General features: G+C 43.5%; 1 non-coding gene and 2 pseudogenes across 1 annotated transcript; all 3 read right to left on the bottom strand.

The window, feature by feature from the left end:
* Positions 1 to 2,857: 2,857 nt before the first annotated feature.
* Positions 2,858 to 3,328, bottom strand: LOC142449207 (protein C10 pseudogene; annotated as a pseudogene).
* A 77-nt stretch (positions 3,329 to 3,405) lies between these two features.
* Positions 3,406 to 3,464, bottom strand: LOC142449566 (U7 small nuclear RNA). Its single transcript, XR_012784708.1, has one exon. It is a non-coding gene; the product is annotated as a U7 small nuclear RNA (small nuclear RNA).
* A 4,902-nt stretch (positions 3,465 to 8,366) lies between these two features.
* On the bottom strand, positions 8,367 to 9,224 carry LOC142448871 (ATP synthase peripheral stalk subunit b, mitochondrial pseudogene; annotated as a pseudogene).
* Between the last annotated feature and the right edge of the window lie 7,344 nt (positions 9,225 to 16,568).

The raw sequence follows: 16,568 nt of genomic DNA, 5'->3' as shown, positions 1-16,568 counted from the left end.
ATCATGGACTACTCAAAGTACAAACAGCTCTGTCTTGCAAGAAGTACAGCTAGAATGTGGAGGCAAGGATGAGGTTTTGTCTCACATACTTTGAATATATTATCACGAAGGACTCATTTCTGGAGAAGGACATAAAGCTTGGCAAAACGGAGGGGCCGTGGAAAAGAGGAAGGCCCTGGAGGAGATGTACTGACATACGTTGTCAATGGTTGCAACAATAGGCTCAGACCTAACAACCATCGTGAGGATGGCGCGGGATTGGGTGATGCTTTGCTCTGTTTTACAAAGGGCCTCTATTAGTTGAAAGTTATTTAATGAGACCTAACAACAACAACAGCAACAGCAAATACAACGTGTTATCAAAGGCTGAAAGAAAGAGAAGCCTTGCAACCTTTAAAAATAAAGTCCTTGAGTGAGTTGCTGAATTTTCTGGGGTCTCTAAACGCAGTGCAAATAAACACAAGAAGGAGAGAGCCTGACTGGGGGAAGAGAATCCAAGAAAAGCTGGTGAGTTGGCGGGATATTCTAGAGTTGGCGGGATATTCTAGAGTTGGCGGGATATTCTAGAGTTGGCGGGATATTTTAGAGTTGGCGGGATATTCTAGAGTTGGAGTGCTATTCTAGTACAATTTTCAGAAGATGTTTTTTTTGCATAGGAAAAATGTATTAAAATTTTGAAATTAGAAAAGATGGTAATTTCATCTGCACTCCTTTAGGAAAGCAGAGAGGCAATTGCATTTTGATCTCGGAAGGAAACAGAATTTCTGCACAAGGGCACATCTTCGTTGTTAGAGGCCATTGAACCAGTCGTACTCATCGTGAGCCTGCGGACAGCAGGAGCAATGCTACCTGGTCATGCTCCACCCTCCCAATGCTTGCTATGTTTAGGTCCATTTTTGCAGCTACCAGGTCAACCCATCTGTTTGAAGGCCTTTCTCTTTCTCAGTGACCCTCTTCTAAGCATGATGTCCTTTACTAGCGATCAGTCTTTCCTGAGAACTTGTCCAACGTATGTGATTTGAAATCTCTCCCTTCTCACTTCTAAAGAACACTCTCGCTGTACTTCTTCCAGCAGAGATTTGTTCATTCTTCTGAGAGTCCACAGCATATTGAATAGTCTTTGCCAATAAGCATTCTTAAAAAAGTTTTAAGATTTTGTTATTCATTTTATAGAAACTAGTTCAGCTCTCTTAAAATTCATAGTCAGTAACTGTTGCTCTATTTTCATTTGCTTCTCAAATTATTCTTTATATATATATATTTAAATCATTTTATTAGGGGCTCATACAACTTATCACAATCCATACAGACATCCATTGTGTCAAGCACATTTGTACATTTGTTGCCCTCATCATTCTCAAAACATTATCTTTCTACTTGAGCCCTTGATATCAGCTCCTCTTTTGCCCCAGTGTTTGCCAGCTACCACCTGTACATTCTCTCCTTGCAGGTGAGAAATGGCTGAATCAATTCTTGTTTCCTGGAACCTCATAGTCACTGCTTCACAAAAAAAACCCAAAACAAACAGAAAACAAAAAATCCAAGTCATCAAATCTTTACTTTAATGTAATGGTAATTTCAAAAGACTTTTGGAATTTATGATTTTTTTTATATTGGTGTTTTCTTGTTTATTTTGATTGCATTGATATTACCATTGTCTATAAAAATGAGATGTTGTGATGTGATATTATTCCTTTTGTTTAATAAACTTAATTTCTAGAGTAGTTTTAGCTTTACAGAGAAATGGTGCAGAGTACACAGAGCACTTCCCTATCTTCTCTCTCCCTTCGGCACACCCTCTCCTATTATTACTACTTTGCATGGTTGGTTACAATATTGGTAAATAGTATTAACTGAAGGCTATACATTAAGGTTCACTCTCTGGGTTGTACAGGCCTTTGGGCTTTGACATATATGCAATGTCATCTGTTCATCTTTATAGTATCATTCAGAATAGTTTCACTTCCCTAAAATTGCCTCTTACTCCACCAATTCATTCTTCCCTCATCTCCTGCCCCCCCCCACCCCCCACCCCCGGCAACTAGTGACCTTTTCGTGGTCTCTTTGGTTCAGTAGCATCTCTGTGGCATACTGGTTCTGTGTTGGACTGTTAATTGTAAGGTGAACCACCAGAATCCACCAGACAATCATTGGGAGAAAGATAGGACTTGTTACTGTAGAGAGTTACAGTCTTGGAAACTCACAGGGGCAGTTTTACCTCATTCTACAGGGCTGCTACGAGTCAACATTGACCCCGTAGCAGCCATAATTAGGAAATTATGTAATTTCCTAAATGCCTTATTTAAGTCCTATAATGTCATCGTAGCTGGCATAATACAGTATGTAACTTTCCCAGGTTGATGTATTTCACTAATTGCTGTTGCTGTTAGGTCTTGCCAAGTCCCTTCTGACTCAGGGCTCCCAGGCACAACAGGACCAAGCACCACCCACTCCTGTACCATCCTCACAATTGTTCTTCTGTTTGAGCCCCCCCCCCCCACCGTCCCCTTCCTCCGTTGCAACCACTGTGTCAGTCCTTCTCGTCAAAGGTCTTCCTCTTTTCCATCGCCCTTCTTTTATACCAAATATGACATCCGTTTCCAGGGACTTGTTTCTCCTGATACCATGCCCAAAGTATGTGAGATGACATCCTGTCATCCTTGCTTATGAGGAGCATTCAGGCTCTACTTCTTTCAAGACAAATCTGATTTTCCCCCCACTGCCAATGGTACTTTGATTACTCATCACCAGGACCATAATTTAAATGCATTTGTTCTTCATTTTTCCTTAGTCAATGTCCAACTTTCACAGGCATATGAGGCAATTGAAGACATCATGGCTGGGTTCAGGTGCACCCTCATCCTAAAAATAACATTCTTTTTTGCTCAGTCACAGGCACATTTATTAGCTTCTGGGAACAATGGTGTCTTTGCCTCACCAACGTGGCCGGCCACAGGGGAGGGCTCAGCCCCTCAGGGCAGCGTGGAGCAGGCCCGTGGGGAAGTACCGTCATGGGTGGCAGGAACAGGGACTTCAGTTTGCCCGACAGGCTGGCAGCCTCAGGGTCCTGGCTTCGTAGGACTTGACCATGCAGGCAAACTTCAGGACACCCAGCTGAAGCCATAAGCTTTGATGACCTCCCGCTGCATCTGCGCGGCCACGGCCAGAGCAAGTTGCAGCATCGTGCCCGTGTCGTTGCATGTGTTATCCTGTGCTTCGTCCTTGCGCACGGCGTTCTCAGGGGCCGACAGTGCCTGGATGACTTCGCCAGGACCACCTTGGCCTGTTCCGCACTCAATGCTGCCGGCTGGGCCGAAGCAGACGCCATATAGGACCAGAGAGAGTGCGCGTGCAGCAGAGCCGCAGGGAAGAACCACCTCCCGAGCCTGGTGCCTGTGAGGGGTTGGGGTTCCGGAAAGAACTGGAAAAGCTGCTAGACAAATTCTAAAAGAGCTGTAGCACTGTGCAGCAAATTTACCCAATACAACGTGCCTTTTGGTCTCTTGATTGCTGCTTCCAAGATCATGGATTGTGGGCCCACACAAGATCACCTCAATCTTTTCTCCATTTATCATGAACTACGTATTGGTCCAGTGGTGAGGCTCCTGCGTTTCCTTATGTTCAGTTGTCGCCCATAATGAGAGCTGCCGCCCGTGATCCTAGTCAGCAAGTGCTTAGCGCTGGCCTCACTGTCAGTGCTACCTGCATATCGCAGCTTGTTATTAGATCTTCCTCCAAACCTGAGGCCACATCTGCCCCCCCCCCCCCTTCATGTCAGCCAGCTTCTCGCGTTATTTCCCCAGCATTCAGATTAGTAAGTCTGGTGAGAGGATACAACCTGATCAGGAACACTTTTCCTGAGCTGAAGCCAAGAGAGTCGCACTCCCTTGTTCTGTCCACACCTGCCTCTTGATCCATGTGCAGGTTCCACACGAGTACAATGAGATGTTGCAGAATTTTCTTTCTTCTCAACGTCCACACAGCTGAATGCTTCTTTCACTTTGAAGTATTCAAGTATGCAGTTGGGAATCCTCTATCCTCTTTCTGAAAAACTGTGATAGAGATTTTCTCAAGTATCATTTCATTGGTGGCGCTCTGCTTAAATCACTTGACTGCTAACCAGAATGTCAGTCATTTGAGCTCATCAGCTCCTCCTCTGATATGGCAGTCTGCTTTCACAAAGATCGATAGCCTTGAAAACCCAAGGAAACAATTCTGCTGTCCTATATGGTCACTGTGAATTGAAATTTGAATGGGCACAAATATGGATCTCTTCCAATTGGTTGGCCAGACAGGATTTTGTAAATTCCTTTGTATAGCCAAGTGAGCATCTCCAGCATTGGATCTAAAGGGTTTTCTGCCAATCATGGGAGTTTTTTTTTTTTTTTTTTTTGCCAATGCTTTCATTGTAGCTTAAATTTTTATCTTCAATACCATCAGTTATTGATCATATGCTACCCCTTTAAGTGGTTAAATATCTACCAGTTCTTTTTGGGACTGTGATTGTGTATTTCATCTTTCGATGTTGTCTGTATCATTCGATGATTTGCCCTTAGAATTCTCCACGATTTTATTTCTTGGCCTGAATCTTTTCTTTGGTTATTTTTCACTTGAAAAATGCTGAACACATTCTTCTCATTTGGTTATCTAACATCGAATCTTTGTATATTGTATTGTAATATTTTATTTTATCTTCTAGAACGGCCTCTTAAAATTTCCTGTTTAGTTCTTTTATGTCATTATTTCTTGTGGGAATTTTAACTTCTTTGCACTCAAGATCAAGTTTCTGAGGCTTTGAAGAAACAATCAAAATTTTCCCTTAGACACAAGGACAGTGAAACTTGGGCTCAATTACTTTGGACACATCGTCAGGAAAGGCCAATTGCTAGAAAAGCACAGGGCTCACGGAAATGAGAGAAAGCCATCAGTGAGATGGATTAGCACAACAGCTGCAACAATGGACTCAAGCATGCCAATCAGCATGAGGATGGCACAGGACCAGGCAGTATATGCATAAGATTACCATCAGTTGGCGCTGACTTGATGGTAACTAATGTTCACAACTACAAATTTTAATGAGGTTCCATAGTGATTCTCTTTATATTACTTGGTTTGTTTCTTTCATATCATTATCTCAATCTGATATTATTTTCCTAATTTACTTTCTTGAAATTAGAAATTTTTCTTCTCCATTGTTGGCTTTCCCAGGCCTCGCATTATTATCATTATTATTTTAAAAATCATTTTATTGGGGGGGGGTCTTTTTAAAAAATATTTTATTAGGGGCTCATACAACTCTTATCACATACATCAATTGTATACATCAATTGTATAAAGCACATCTGTACATTCTTTGCCTTAACCATTTTCAAAGCATTTGCTCTCCACTTAAGCCCTTTGCATCAGGTCCTCTTTTTTTCCCCCTCCCTCCCCACTCCCCCCTTCCTCATGAGCCCTTGATAATTTATAGATTGTTCTTTTGTCATATCTTGCCCTATCCGGCGTCTCCCTTCACCCCCTTCTCTGTTGCCCATCCCCCAGGGAGGAGGTCACATGTAGATCCTTGTAATCGGTTCCCCCTTTCCAACCCACTCACCCTCTACTCTCCCAGTATTGCCCCTCACACCCCTGGTCCTGAAGGTATCATCCACCCTGGATTCCCTGTGCCTCCAGCTCCCCTATGCACCAGTGTACAACCTCTGCCCTATCCACACTTGCAAGGTGGAATTCGGATCATGGTAGTTGGGGGGGAGGAAGCATCCAGGATCTGGGGGAAAGCTGCATTCTTCATCAGTGCTACATCACCCCCTGACTGACTCATCTCCTCCCCTAGACCCCTCGCATTATTACTGTTAGCCTCCGACAAGCCAGATGCTGACTTATGGCAACCCCGACACCGGGGCATGTAGCAATGCCCAGTTCTGCATCACCCTTGCAGTGAGGAACAGATTGACCCATTGGGATCCACAGGCTTTTCATTTTTTCCCCAAGTCTCTCTTTCCAGTGCCATGTTCTGGAAGCTTTGCTGAAACTAGTTCAGTATCAAGCACCTACTGACACCAGCGACTCCTGCATGAACAAGATTCTCTGAACCATACTGCCCCCAGGGAGAGCCTGGTATCTGATAATAGCTCAGGAAATGTTTGTAAAACAAACAAAAAAACACCTTCCTGAGTAAACGAACAAAACCTTTTCCAACTACATTTCCCAGAAAGGACTTAGCAATGAAAATGAGCGGCTGAGTCCAATTTTATTCAAGTTCAGAGTCGTGGTCAGTGAATGCTGGTTTCAGAGACTAAGAAATCTGAGACTACGGCTCTTGGGCTTTGCATTGCATTGCATGCAGCTCAGACAATCCTTGCTTTTAAGCAGAATAGGGCTTACTAGGATTCCGCCCACCCCCCTGCTCCCCGCCCCCTTATGGGGCAATTTTGGGGGCCCTGCAAGGGTTACTATTTACTGGTTTTGTCAAGTCAACATGAAGTAAATATTTTCAGTTCCCTAATGCTGGAGAGGGGGTAGGGGGAACATATCAGGTGACAGAGTCACCAGTACTCTCAGCCCTCCATGCACTCAGCCAAGCCTGACCAAGTAGTAACATGTGTCTGGGGTTGATTTCTGCCAACATCGCTGGGACATGTGAGGTAAGTCTCTGAAGCTTTGGGAAGGAATCAACAATAACAAGTCAAGTGTCAGGGGATGTCAGGGCCAGGCATTCTTGATGGTTCCTAACCTAAAACCAAACCCCAATTGTTTTCGAGTTCTTTCAGATGTTTAGCGACCCTGTGGAACCAAGTAGAACTGCTCCCCAGGGTTTCCACGGCTGCATATCTTCACAGCCGGTGACTACCTCATCTTTCTCTCATAGAGGAGCAAATGGATTTGAACCACCAACCTGTGGTTGGGATCCCAGTGCTTTAATCCCTGTGCTAGTGGGGCTCCAGAAGGCTTGTACATGGGTCTGTCAAGCAGGACTCTGATGAGGAGATACAGAGCAAACACAGCTCTGCTAGATTATCAAAAGAAAGCAAAGTTGCAGTAGTCTCAAGTTCAAATATCAGAATACTACGCTTGTCCTGTAAATGAAAAGAACCAATTTCAATGCGTTGTTTGCCTTTTTCCTCCCACAAAGGAAAAATAGGCTGGCTCCTGGTAGAATGCTTTAAGAGATCTCTGAAATGGAGGCACACAACCAGACAAAGAGACAAACCCTAGTTCTTCTGCAGCGTAGGTGGCAGGGGGGACCCTCCAGGACACTCTTTCCCTTGTATGTTCACTCCCACAGCCCCCAACAAGACACTTATTGCATCTCGAACATGATTAATCTAATTTGCTCTGGATTCTGGGTACGTGGCTATCCTACAATGTAGCTGCCTGGCAACTTAGGCCTACTGTACCATGCCCGAATCTTGAGCAAATTTGGTATGGAAAAGGCTAGTTGTTGATGTTTCAGATCATTACGTACCATATAGGGGCACTGGTCTATCAAGATAAGGCTCATTGTTTAGGAGAAAGCAGCTTTGGGTCACAATGATAGACTTTTTTTTTCTCAGTCTTTTCAGGGTCATTTTCAAATTCTTCTCAAGTCCAAGGCAGCACTGAATCTCTCCTGTGAAAAGAATCCCAATGTAGGCCCAGTGGTGTTTTAGGACTTTGAAAGAGCTGACTGAGAGCAGAGACACGTCTCTTACAAGCTAAGGCAGAGGACACTTTCTCTGCTGGGAGAGCCTGTTGGTGGGGCATGTGATAAAGGGATGCCCCCCACCCCCCGCCAGCCCAATCTCCACCCGGCCCCCTCCCCTCTGCCTGTGGAGAAGCAAAGACCCCAGACACTCATTTTTTTCTTTCACATGAGAAAACAGTCCTAGATAAGTTCAATTATTGTCTTAAGGAAATGTGACCAATGAATTAGTGGGAAGCCTTGTTCTAGAACAGGCGTCAGCAAATTTTTGAGATGGAAGGGGCAATCCAGTTCCTCGCACCAATCAGTAATATAAAACTTATTTGTGAGCTAGGGGTATATTTTTACAAACAAAAAGAATCACCACTAGCTTCCTAGTATCCTTTAAAATCTTTTATTTTACTTGAGAGCCACTGTACGTACATACTGAAAGAGCCATGTATGGCTCTTGAGCTGAAGCATGCCAAGCTCTGTTCTCCAAGCTCCCACCTCCTGAGTTCTGGTGCACAGCTGGCTCAGGTTCCCTGCCTGGCTCTGGTCACACAGCTGCACGAGTACCCTCTACAGATGCAATGTCTTTCTTTGACATGATTGTGTTTTTTTCTCTGAATACCTCCACCTCAAACTTCATTTTCAGTAAGGTAAACTGTAACTTGAGTGGACAGCAATATACAAAGAACGACTTCGTCAGACAAGTTTCCATTGAGTCAGGTGTAGCTGTCTCGATTGGTACAGACACATTTACATAACGGGCTGTGCTTGAGCCTTCTTTGCAAGCAGCTTTAGGTCTTGAATGCACTTGGCAATTGTTTCCTTTTCCTGCTGTGCTGAGATGCTCTGCACCACACTCTTCTCCACCCAGTTGATCATATGCTCTTGTTCCTTTTGGCGTGTCACATTTTGCACTGAGATGTGATAGTCCAGGCGATTCTTCACCTCCTTGTATGCTTTGTGCAGCCGTTCCCGGTAAGTAAGCTCCAAGGCCATAGCGATATTCTTCCTCTGAACATCAAAAAGGTAATGGCGTTTCTGAACCAGGGCCTGCTGTGCCTTCTCCATATCAATCGCATCCTGGATGTCTTTGATGGAGGCCTGCTTGACCTCTTCTAGCTTGGCAATTTTTTCCTCATTGAGTTTATCAGCAAACTCAGCGACAGAGGGACCATATTTTTTAATGCCAAAGATAAGCAACCCTACAGTTGCTATGGACGAGAACGTTTCGCGGGTGACCACATATATTTCTTTGGATAGAAAATACAAAATAAGCCCAGTTCCGAGCATGTAAGGTCCTGTGACCCCAGTTTTAGGATAAAGGAACTGGAAGGATTCCTCAGGGATCAGCCCGAAGCGAACTTTTCCTCCATACTCAGGGAGAGGTGGTACAGGGGCAAGACTTGGCTGCCCTGTGTGAAAGATCCTTGTGGCTTGCAGTGCCCCTGGACCTAGGAGAGCTGCGTTCTTCAGAGTGGGGGCCGCTGTGGCGCCGGCAGAAAGTACCACCCGGGACAACATGGCGAGGGAGGGTCCAGGCTGTGGTCGTAGCGTCCCTGTGACCCCGACAAGTGAGGCTGTCAGGGACAGGAGCCTGCAGATGCAATTTCATGCACCACCTCGAGATCCCGTGTCCAGATGAAAACTGATCCAGAGGGTTGTGGTAGGACACGAGTATTTCTCTAAGACTTCATACTCCATTTTTGCCCTCCTGAATCCAGAAAGTCTTCTTCTGAAAGATTGATATCTATCTTGTAAGAGTGGCTTATGAACCCAAACCACACCTATAAGAGCGGTCAAGACCTCTTGTAACTTTAGATAGGTTGTTAGTTCCTGTCAAGTTGGTCCTGCTCGTGGTTATCCCAGGTACAACCAAACAAAATATTGTCCAGTGTCGCACCATCCTCACGATGTGGTCAGAAGCCAAAAGCTCCAGTGCACAGTTGCAGCCACTGCTTACTTTGAGCTCCTCCAACCTCGGAGCCTCATCTTCCATCACCATACCAGATGCTGTTCGATTGTGAGCCATAGGATTTTCATTGGCTGATTGGCTAGATCAGGTGTGTCTTTCCCTGTTCCTTAAGGGCTTCATCGGTTAACACATATGCTTTACATTGTGCTCATATTCACAGTGAATTTAATGTAGACTTTTCCATGTAAAATATTTAATTCTTATTTAAAATCTTCACATATTCTAAAATCTACAACTAGAAACTCTTAACTTGATAAAATAGTTTGTGCAGACCTGTAGCTATTTTTTTCAAAACCCTTTAAAAAAGTTCAATGAAGATTTATAGAGCAGATTATAGTTTTCAGTAATGCACACACGTTCTGATTCAAGTAGTCAGTTGCAGTGCTGTCAGTGTGCCATCCCACATCCTCCCTGTGTCTCCTGCTGCCACTCCTTCTTACCTGACCCTCTGAACTTTGTCCTTGGGTAAATTATAACCTTTTGATCTTAAATGGTTAATTATTGTAACAAGGACATTAGTTTAGTTCCAGGTATGAAGGATGACTAAGGGCCGTAGTCGGGAGTCCTAGTAGTTTCTGTCTGACCAGCAATCCTGGTCTCTTTTACGATTTTAAGTTTTGTTCCACATTTGACTTCTACTCTATCTAGGACTTTCTAGTGTCATCTTCTTTTGAACAGTTGGTAGGAGCAGCCGGGACACCATTTTTTGGTCTCAGGGTTGTGGAGACTGATGTTTTTGTGAGCCATTGGACTAATTGTTTCCATGTGTCTTTCCATTTTTGTCACTTTTCTTAACTCTGGACAGGGAGAGCACAATATTTGTGTCTTAGGTTGCTGCTCATAAGTTTTTAAGACCCCCATAGCTACTTGCCAGAGTAGGATGTCAAGCATTGTAATTTAGACTGTTTTTACTTGGCCAGTTTTTAATACTTGCTTTATTGCCTTGTTGTCATTATGTGAATTCTGATCTTTAGGCGGCACAAAACCATCTAGATAATTGCCCACTGCCATTATGTCAATTCTAATTCATAGAGACTGGAAATCTTTCCTGGAGAAGACAGCCTCATCTCTCACGCATGAAGTGTCTTGCTGGGTTTAAACCATCAATCTCTGGTTAGAAATCCAATACCTAATTCATGTTACTACCAGGGCTATTAGATAGTATATAGACTATCAGTCAAGATATAAACATTGTGACCCTGATGGGAAACTACGATCTGTGACTTTAATTGAAGGATCTCTTTTTTTAAATGAAAAAGTTTTTATTTTCCAGAAAGTGTTGCTGAGCGCACATGTTGGTGAAGTCTTGATTTGATGTTCCTTACAACAATGTAAGCTTCGGGAGATCAAGGAGCATCTCCACGTGCTCTTTCCTAAGAACCTAGAAGAATGCAGGCGTCCAGTGGACACTCAATAAATGCATAATAAGTGAATGAATGCAACACTCCGGCATGGAGTTTCTGGTTGGGGGAATTCCACTCTCTCTTTGGGGACATTTGGGTAGGAAACTCAGCCTGACAGGGAAATTTTATTCTGGAAAATGTGGTGGGGGCATTACCATGCATAAGGTGCTGGTTAATGCAAATAAAAAGTCCCCCCAGATGTGCCTTAAAAGAAAGACCTGGCAGCCTCCTTCCAAAAACCCAGCCCTCGGAAACCTCATGGAGCACAGAGAGCACAGTTCTACTCTGACACCCATGGAAATGCTCAGGTGCAATTGACTCGATGGCAAATGGCGTACATAGCCATGCAAAGAGGACACGTCCTCGGAGACAGCGTTTCCTTCAGAGAGGTGTCTCTGGAAGCTTGACTAGCTCATCCTTATACTAACAGAGGAAAGGCCAGTTTTATGGGATTTCACACCCAAATATAAATAAAGGCCTTCCTCCTTGAGGGAGAGGAAGACCAAAGAGTGACTAGAAAGAAGGCGAATAAAGAGCGTCAGCAGTTTGTCTCAAGCCTTCTCTTCACATCTCTGTCCATGTCTTTGATGTTGCTCCCCAGTTGGACTTGTTTTTAAATTATATTGCAGACACTTCTCAACTGTCTTTCCCTTCCCTCCAGCTCTGGTCTGGAAGAAGGGTGCTCCTGTAGGACCTCTTGTCACTGAAAGCTTTGATCCTCTACCCGTTATTGGGTCCTTAGCATTCAAAATTTGCGCTTGCTTCGTGCTTCCAAGAGAAAGTCTGGGGGTGGGGGTGGGGGTATATGTCCATTGTTCTTGAATTTTCCAGTGTCATCTACATTAGACAGAGTAGCTAGGCAACTAATTCATCTCGGTTCATTTGATTCAGAAAAATATTCCCAGCAGTGGGTCAGAAAATTCACTGATTTTTTTTTCATTCCTTTTTTCAGTGGCCAGAATGGAAGGAAGCAAGGATGAAATGCCAAAAGATAAGCTTTATTGGGTCTGTGTTAATTTAACTAGGAGAGACCTAGGCCCCTGCCTTTTCCATTCCTGAGTCCCAGGATGAGGACCATGTAAACAGTGTCCTATTACCAATGCTGATATCTACTGGCAGGGCTTGTTAGCTATGCTCAAGTTGCTCCTGATTTGTAGTGGTTCCATGCACAACAGGATGTAATGCTGCCTGATTCTACACCATTGAACCTTCCCCATGATCAGTTAGAATCAGTTAGAATCCCCATGATCAGTTAGAAGTTGATTGACAGGTCTTTCTTATAACCTGTTGAACAACATAGCAACTTACAAGCCTCCAATGACAGCAAGGTGGTGGCTGCTCATAAGGTGCACTGGATGGGAATTGAACCTGGGTTTCCCGCATGGAAGGCAAGATTTTTGCCATTGATCCACCACTACCAGCATCTATTGGTTTGGATGCAAAATACATTTGGCGGATCATATAAGCTGCTTGGTTCATTCCTACCAAGATGGTCATCTCAAGAAGAAAGGGGTCCCCACAATACACTAGGCTCATAACACTCCATTATCTCTTATTAGAGTTTTAAAGTCCATGACTGGTGCAAACGACTTGCTCTCGTCTGCTAACCAAAAAGCTGGCACTTTGAATGTACTTGGTGGCATCGTAGAGGAAAGGTCTGGCAATCTACTTCTGGAAAATTATGACCCCAAACCACATGGCAGTCTATGATGGAATATATGATGTAGCCACGAGTCAGAACCAACTGGAGCGCAACAGGTTTGGTATAGAGTTGAGCACATACAAGTAGAGAGCAAAAATTGATGTGCTGCCACCTTATTACTGAATTACTGAGGGAGCTGGTACCTGACCAAAGACTAATTGACTTTGAATCTCCACTGCTTTCGTACAGAGCCTGGCACATGAAACTGTGATGGCCAATGTTTGCTGGATGCTGGTATAACTAACTTTCCCTGGTTTGTTAGGGATATTCTTGGTTTGAGTTCTGAAATCTCCATATCCTGTTAAGACGCCCTGTTCTGAGCAACCTGGGAAGGTGTTTCTTCACTCTGAATGAATGCTCCAGTGCAGCTTGCCAACTTGCAGAATTCTGAAGTAACCATTTACCTTTGGAAAATCAGTGCAGCTTTCTGTAATGCTAGACAGAAGTCTTCACGGTGGTTACAAGGTCAGCGCCCCCTCCCCCCCCACCACCAGAAAAAGTTTTCTTATAAGAAAACACACATTCAAAAGGCACTATCTATTTCTTGATCTGCTTGGAAAATGCTTGTTTCTGTTTTCAAATAGCTGTCAGAAGAATCACCAGGCATGAAAGACTAACAGATTGTGAATAGATAGGAACCAAATCAAATAGGATGCATGACGAACTATTTTGGTTACAAAGGGTCGCATATTGTTTTCCTTCCCCCAAATGATTTACCAATTGACTTATTGAGGACATGCTGTACAAAGTAATCAGGTTGTAGTCTACAGAGTGTAGCAGGCAAAAAGGAGTTAAAAGAAAAGGAAATACCAGGGAGAAAAGGGAGCATTGCGAAATCTCTCACTATTCCTTTAGAAAACAATAAAATATTTATCCCAAGACATACTCCATGCTTGTGGGTGAATGGGCTAGTTCTGCTATACATTTTGCATTCTCTGAATTTTCCCAAATAAAGGGCGGCAGAAAAGAATGCACATTTTACAGTTCTGAGCACATTTAACATAGTGTTTTTACAGCAGCTGTTGCTTTCACAGAACTTTAACCCTGCTGTGTAAATGCATCACCAGGAAATACCCAGGTTGCCATGGAGACAACCTCAGTGCCGGCCCTTTGCTCCTCAAACTGGTGTCAGCTTTCAGCCTCCCTGCATTCCAGCCTGGCATCAACCCCAGGCTACAACTTAGACTTCATTATGGGCCCTGATGAAGGACAGCAAAGGAATCCCAGGCAGTTACTGGAGCTGTATGACCGATTTCCATCAACACACCTGACGAGAGAACAGAAAATTAATTCCAGAGGGAATGATGGTATTAATCAAGAGTCCCTGGCATCTTCCTTAAAGAAGCACCAATCGAGCCAGCTGTCTTTTCTTAGCTAATTTTAGGCCAATCCATTGTCTTAGCAGAGAGAGATAACTTTACCGTCCACATTTGGAAGATTATTTAAAGTATCATGTGACCACGGCCACAAGTGTAAGGGCACACTTTCAACAAGGCTAAAGGGGTTGGTGAAATTTCTGTCATGCCTGGAAGAAAATATAGAACTACGATTGCTTTGAATTCTGCCTGCCGATAATTCAGGTTTGCATCCTCTAAAGTTTTTACTAGTCTGACTTTCAGCAAAATTGAACTCAAAGAGTTGGCACAGAAAAATGATAAATGAAAAGCAAACTGATGGCTACGTGATTATTATTATGAAGCATCGCAGAGGGGAAGGGACTAACGTATCTACACTCTAGCTTGGCTATCCACTTTGGAAAGCGAAAAAAACCCTTTTTTCCCTCTAAAATGACTACATTTTATCATCATTTCAGAGGTGTGCTTGGGTACATGTGTGCACACAGACATTCATTATATGTCATCACAAGGTTTCTGTTTATGTATTCATTTGATAAGACCTTTACATATGTGTGCCTTATCTAAACAGAGAACCTCATTGGGCATAAAAGAAACATAGTGAAATTGTTCTCAGTGAACTGACCCGTAATTGAAGATACAAAGTGAATTCAGCGCTCTAATCAAGCCATCATCAATGCTTTTATGTGGTGGCAACTCCAACAGCGAGGGGCAGAGCTGGCATGTGCACAGCTAAATTCATGCTGAATCATCTTTACAAATCATACTGAATCAGGCTTGTTTTTAGGTCACAGACACATGTGTGCAAATAAACCTGAAATGTCTGAACACTGTCATGTTTAATCAGTGGAGTAGAGGGTGAGGAAAATTTAGAGTTGACTTTGGTTCTTGTCTTTTCTGCCAAAGATCAGCTAGAATCCAAGATCTTCTCAGAAACCTTGGCTCAGAAATCCAGTCAGAAGTGCTCCCTCTCTTCAACTCCCTCCCCTCATCCATCCTACCACCTTGACTGAGCACATGCTCTTTGTTGGCCACTATATATGACCTGAAAAGTGGTATTATACTGCCCCCATGAACCTGACATTTTCCCCTTATGTCTATATATACTGATAAAGCTATTTTTTCACCTCTAGTTTCATATTTACCACCATCCACCTGTCAATGAGTAACACTGTAGTGGCTTGTATGTTGTCATGATGTTGAAGCTAATGCCACCATTGAAGCTAATTTCAGACACCAGCATGCTCATCCATGGTGGAAAGATTGGGATCAACTAGAAAGAAAGATCTAGCAACCTGCTTCCATGACTTGGCCAGCGAAAGCCTATACACCACAGACTACTATCCAAGACTTCCACTGACTTACTTGGTGCCTATTATTAAGACAGAGACCAGGGAGAGAGAACACTGCCGAAGGACATGGTGTCTGGTAAAGCAGAAAGCCAACTAAGGTGAGGGAAAACCCTCAGTGCAAAGAACTGATTCATTAACCTCAAAGTGAATTCAAACATACCAGTGCTTGCGAAGATGGTGCAGAAACAGATCATGTTTCTGCCTACGGCACAACAACAATAACCAAGATCCTCACAACTGGACTGATAGATAACATCATGCTAAATGAAGCAAAGATCGAAGTTGTCAAGGATTCCTTTCACCTGAGTCCACAATCAATACCCATGGAAGCAGCCGTCAGGAAATCAAACCATGCATTGCAAAGAATAAATCTGCTGCATAAGACCTCTTTAAAAATTTGAAGAGCAAACATGTAGGTTTATATCCCAGTCTGACAATATCCCCTTTGAGAAGTAAATGAAGTGTCCCTACCTCAACTAACACCCTTACCACTGATTTAACACAGCAATGTATTGGAAATTTCTGGAAAGAGCTTTTTAATTTTTAATGTCCTGACTTACTATTTGTAGTTTTGTCAGGCATTCTCTTATCCATGGCAGCTTTCCCATTCATTAAGTGCAAAGTAAATATATCTCACTCACTACCATCAAGTTGATGCTGATTCAGTGACCCTGTAGGATAGGGTAGAACTGCTCTGTGGGTTTCCTACACTGTAACTGTTAAGGGGAGAAGAAAACCCATCTAGTGTTAGAAAAACAGGCTGTTATTCACCCAGAGCCCAACGCCTGTCTCCCAGAGCTCCGGAGGGAGGCTGACTGGAGACCACAGTCTACACAAAATGAATAGGAATGCATTCCTGTGCCCAGGTGCCTGGCCTAAGAGAACAATAAGAGAAAGTCTTTTTTCTCTCATCTTTGCTGGGTGTCTTCAATCCTTTGAGTGCTGTCAGGGGCTCTTAACATGATATAAGGAGGCACAGGAGGATCATGTACTCCTCTTGGCATGGGAACATTTCTTAGGCTAATGCTCGGCCATCAATCTCCCCTTTCTCCCTGGCTTCTTTTCACCAGGTTCCAGAATGAAAAATGAGAACCCTCTGATCGTGCATATTA

Source organism: Tenrec ecaudatus, chromosome 5 (assembly GCF_050624435.1).
Source record: "Tenrec ecaudatus isolate mTenEca1 chromosome 5, mTenEca1.hap1, whole genome shotgun sequence".
Classification (NCBI taxonomy): Eukaryota; Metazoa; Chordata; class Mammalia; order Afrosoricida; family Tenrecidae; genus Tenrec; species Tenrec ecaudatus.
Note: the sequence above shows the minus strand (reverse complement) of the source record. Positions and strands in the feature narration are given on the sequence as shown.